Source organism: Topomyia yanbarensis, chromosome 2 (genome assembly GCF_030247195.1).
Source record: "Topomyia yanbarensis strain Yona2022 chromosome 2, ASM3024719v1, whole genome shotgun sequence".
In the NCBI taxonomy this organism is placed as follows: domain Eukaryota; kingdom Metazoa; phylum Arthropoda; class Insecta; order Diptera; family Culicidae; genus Topomyia; species Topomyia yanbarensis.
Window position 1 is genome coordinate 377870796 of NC_080671.1, and position 5314 is coordinate 377876109.

Sequence of the window (5314 nt, forward strand, 5' to 3'; positions counted from 1 at the left end):
TCATAAACACAAAAACACCCTGGTTATTGAGTGAACTTTCTAACACCTTTAACTTTTAAAACTTATAAAAGCGGTTTAAAGCGCGAACCTACAAACACATGTGTTCGCGCGATCATAAATCTGTCACATCCGAAATTTCCTTACCTTCGGCCTTAGTCGAGGGGCCAGCACTAGCAGGTTTGAGGGCGTCGTGTTGAAAATACTTGTGTATTTTGAATGTAATTTAAGTGATTATTGAAAGTAATTAAAATACTTCTGTTGTACTTAATATGATACTTAATGTAATTAATGGCTTCTTACAAGTACTTTAAGTATTTAAAGTGCATAAAAGCGGTATTTAAAATAGTTTGCGTATTTAAAGCATAAAAGATCTGTACTTAAAATTTTTTCTGTAACTAAATTACGGTCAATTTATCATGTACTTTTTAAATATTGGCGGTACTTTATTGTACTTAAAGTAACTAATTAAGTACGACTTTTAGCACTGCGTTGTATTGAAGATTTGTTGCTTGCCCCTCGGTCTTAGTGGCATAGGTCCATGCCTTCAGTTGGAACAACCGAAAAAATGACGCCCATACTCATTAAACAACACGTTCCAATGCGACATGGCCGGGATCTTTAGTAATATAGGGAATCTCACTCTCTTCTAGTATTCAGCATTCAGCCTTGCAAATGTCGTTAACGAATAATATGACTATCAAGGGGCCAGGATGGTTTCCATGCGGGACACCTGATGGAATCTCGAACATCGGATAAGAGTACCCACTTTGTAATCCAAAGCGGGAGGCCTATGAGACGCTCTTTTGCATAGACAGAAATTTATCAAAAGCCTTGGAAAAAACCAATACATACTGCATCCGCCTGCCAGCATTTTTCCAACATTTTTGGCAATTCAGCATCAAACATTAGGTTGGAGATAGGCGATAGGTTTTACACAAAACCACGCTGGTTGTAGTCGACTACCGGACGAGCGGCACTGTACGTTCTGCACAATTTTCCCCAAAACCTTTGATAAGCAGGTTAAAATTAAACTCTAACGTTATGAATGTTTCCAGTCTTGTGATTGGGTGTGGTCGGAACTAGTTTCCAGACTTCATGAAAACAGTCGGAGACAAGGGAATGGTTGAGGGTCATTCCAATGGAAACGCAAAGAATTGCGCTTGTAACTATCAGCTCCTCCTCAGATGTAGCGTTGGTAGGCAGATAACTATCGACGTCGCGATCATGACGCCAAGAACGATTTAGTTAATTGTAATATTTCAATACGATTATGTTATTAGTGTCTCTAGTTAAGTTACATAACTGTTCAAATCCCAAGACTGGGATGGATTTACACTGAGTTCCTTTTCTCACGCCAATCAACAATCCTTTTTCATGTTGTAGACAGCTAGTTGATTGGTTCCGATCGCATCGATATATGGTAGAGTTAGAGAATAATTTTACGTTTGAAATGTCAGTTCGAAGCCCGGTTTCGGTCAGTGCAATAATAACATAATCATACGAGTTAAGAGTTAGCAGTAAGTCGTTCGTCTTTGTCCTTAGCCTGCGGACGTTTTGATAATAAATAGTCATTGATTTCGATCGGCAAGGCAGTATCTGACTACTAACACCCAACGAAGTAATATGCGAACTTGTTTAGCTGCGAGTTATGGTTTCCAAAACCTGCTTGGTCACACCATAATTCTCGAATTGGATTCTGATACCCACAGACTGCATTGATTTATCCTTCAACTCGACATTTACACCGATTTATCAGGTTACGAAAGACATCGAGCGGATATCTCTTTTTTCGTACTTGGAAACGACTGGGATCTTCAAACACTCCGTCTTCTCCAGCGACTGCTTTGAGTAATGAGATAAGGATAAATCCGACCAGAACACAACATCGTGCTTCGGTTAGTGTTTCTTAATGAAGGTCGCCACTTTCGTTAAGTACTTCGTGCTGTACATCTCCCCGTTAACCGCTAGCTTCGAAAACCGGCTTTGTCACCCCCGTTTCACTGATTATTGGGAACTTCGTCATTATTCACCTCATTCCTGGGGGACGTAAAATAGCCGGTTCACAGGCAGTCATTGCCGTCGAGCGTCAGGTCCGTTTCGTTATTCATGCTTTTCGTAGACAAGACATCCTTGACGAGCATCTTCAGCTGCTGATTTTGGTTGGCCGCTTACGCTTCCGATATGGCCGGCCTCGACTTCCGCTTCCTCATGACGATGTCCATGTTGGTCAAAAACTATTTTATCGACTGGCCCGTGGCACATCCAGGCCCAAGACATGGAAGTTTTTCGCCTTACCTCCCGTCTTCAGTATCAGCGCTTGTTGCACAATCTTGTGACGCTAAACCATCGTAGGGCCGGAACCCGGCTTGCGCTCGATGCTCTTGCCTTTCGTCAGGAGCACCAGGATGTTGTTTATGGGCTCTCGGTTGTATCTGGCCAACACAAAGTGCGCCAGGATGACGGACTGCATCGCTCCGGGGTAGAGCCAGCAGTAGTTACAAGGCATCGAACCTAGTTGCTTCACTATTTTCGCCATGGCTGCCGTAAACGAAATCTGTCAAGTTTTTTTTTCTGTATATAGCCTACTTATATTTATTGACGATTCATCAATGGTTTCAAACTCAGGTGGCAGTATAATAGCATGAAAATTTAATGAATTTTCTCACTTTCTTAAACCAAGCAACTTTCCGAAAAACAATAAAGGGCGAACACGAAATTATTGCGACACATTCAACAGGGCATAACTTTTTTAATATTGGGTAAAAATCAACCTAATTTTGCACACTTTCTCATTGATGTGTATTGTTTACATGCTGTCAAACTCGAAGTCGTGTTTTTCGATTCAACGAAAATGGAGGTGAACCAACGCGAGTCGAGAGAACAAATTCTTTCCAAACACCTGGAATTTCCTGACCTGTCGCAACGGCAGTTGGGAAAAATGTTGAACATTCACCATCCAACCGTCTCCAGAGTGTTGAAGCGGTTCCAGGAGCGGTTGACGTTGGATCACGGCAAAGGAGCTGGAAGAAAACCGGGACCGGAGAACAAAAAGACGGAGGGAAAGGTGAAGCGGATGATTAAAGCAAATCCCAACGTCTCAAGCCGTGATTTGGCTAAAAAGATCGGCATGTCGCAGAGCTACGTCTAGAATGCAAAGAAGAGAGCTGGACTACATACATTCAAGGTACAGAACTTCCCAAACCGCGATGAGCGGCAACAATCGACGGCTGAAACTCGGGCACGGAAGCTCTACGAGAAGATGCTGACAAAATATGGCTGCTGATGGATGGACGACGAAACGTATATAAAATCCGATTTTAAGCAAATTCCGGGGTTGAAGTTTTTCACCGGCAAGAGCAAGTTCTATGTGGATGACAAATTTAATAAGAAGAAAATGTCGAAGTTCGCCTCCAAATATCTCATTTGGCAGGCCATCTGCTTTTGCGGACTGAGGAGTGAGCCTTTCGTGACAAAGGGCACAGTAAATGGCGAGATCTACAAATCTGAGTGCCTCGAGAAGCGCCTTTTGCCGTTCTTGCAGCAGCACGACGAAGCTTCGCTATTTTGGCCAGATTTGGCATCATGCCACTATTCTAAAAGTGTCCTGGAGTGGTATGAGGCCAATTCTGTCCATTTTGTTCCAAAAGACATGAATCCGCCAAACTGTCCGGAGCTGCGCCCAGTGGAACAGTACTGGGCAATGATGAAGCGTGAACTTCGGAAGAGCAAGAAGATAGTCAAAGACGAGAAGGACATGTTAAGAAAATGGAAAAAAAAACTGAGAAACTGGTACCGGATGACACTGTAAAAACTTTAACGGAGGGCATCAATCGAAAATGCGTTCAATTTTACACTCAAGGCTCCATCGATTAACTTTTCTTTTGATTTTTGAAGTAAATATATGTATAAAACTACCCTAAAATTTTGGTTTGATTTTAAACATTATAAGAAAATTGGCATGACATTTTCGGTGTCGCAATAATTTCGTGTTCGCCCTTTATGCGGCCTCAGTACACTCAATTCAATTTTTTTGTTGGAACAGTGTTATGCTTTTGTAGCCGTGGGACAAGTTTTGCCAACAAAGAATGTATTTTCGCAAATCTAACATCCATGTTCCATACCCGAGCAGAAGCAAATAACTTCAGAATACCAAATTCAGGTATACTGTACCCAATACACCACAATGAAGTAATGAGGAGCCTTGCATCAGAGGTTAAATACCTGAAATAATAACTGAGACATGTACTACGAATAACTAGTTGATAATGAAACGAGTTGTTATAATACCTGAATAATAACAAAACCTTTTCAACCTTCCAATAACAAAATTAATTGTATGGAGGTATTCAATAAGGTACTGATTTGGTATTTGTAAAAATCCTTGGAGTACATAAATAATACTAAAATATAGTATTATACCTCATTGAGGTATCAAGCAGGTATTAAGGAATGTTTCTTCAATACCTGCTTAATACCTCAATGCGGTATTAGTAATCAATTAATACCAGCTTTTGGTATGCTCGGGTTATTGGTCAGTTATTTTCTCCTGGTCGGGTACTTAACCTGTCCAAAGCGTTGCAAATTTTCATTAAAATCTCGCTTTTTTCAATTAGGGGACAATTGAACTGTTCCGGCAAGAAAAGATGCACAGAACAGAAAATTCATTTTCATTATCTAGAAAATTGAGTAATTTTGCTTAAATATGTATTATATAAACACATATAGTACACTGATACTTTACTGTTTGAATGTAAAAAATAGATAAAAGAATAAAAGAAAATAGAGTTAAATAGGTTCATCATCCGAATTAGAATTCAAAAGCTGATAAAAATGTCTACAAAATTCAATTTTCTTCTTCAAAACCAATTAGTTTGATTGCAGTTGTTATGAAATATTCATGATCTGCAAAGTAATTAAAAAATGGCTCCAGAGAGGATCGAACTCACGACCTTCGCGTTATTAGCACGACGCTCTAACCAACTGAGCTATGGAGCCACACATGCAGGCATCGCTTTTGTAAAGTGAGTTCATTTTGTTTTATACATTTTATCTATTAGTTTCACTGATAGAGTAATCATATGATTTATCTAATCTATCGATTTTCAAAAATCTGCGCTGATTCTGTGACTCATAAAAACTCGAAGCAACGAATCAATATTACAACAAGTCTAGTGGAATCCAAACCAACTCCACCAACACTGATCTACTCCTTCCGAGGGCCATGATAAGCTAATCCAACTTCTGCGTAGTTTCAAATTGGCACAATATTAAAATTTATTTTCATAAATGTTTATGACATTAACCTCTCTCTCCG

General features: G+C 40.0%; 1 non-coding gene across 1 annotated transcript; it reads right to left on the minus strand.

Annotated features, from left to right (window-relative positions):
- Positions 1–4921: 4921 nt before the first annotated feature.
- Positions 4922–4995, minus strand: Trnai-aau (transfer RNA isoleucine (anticodon AAU)). The gene has a single exon. It is a non-coding gene; the product is annotated as a tRNA-Ile (tRNA).
- Positions 4996–5314: the final 319 nt, after the last annotated feature.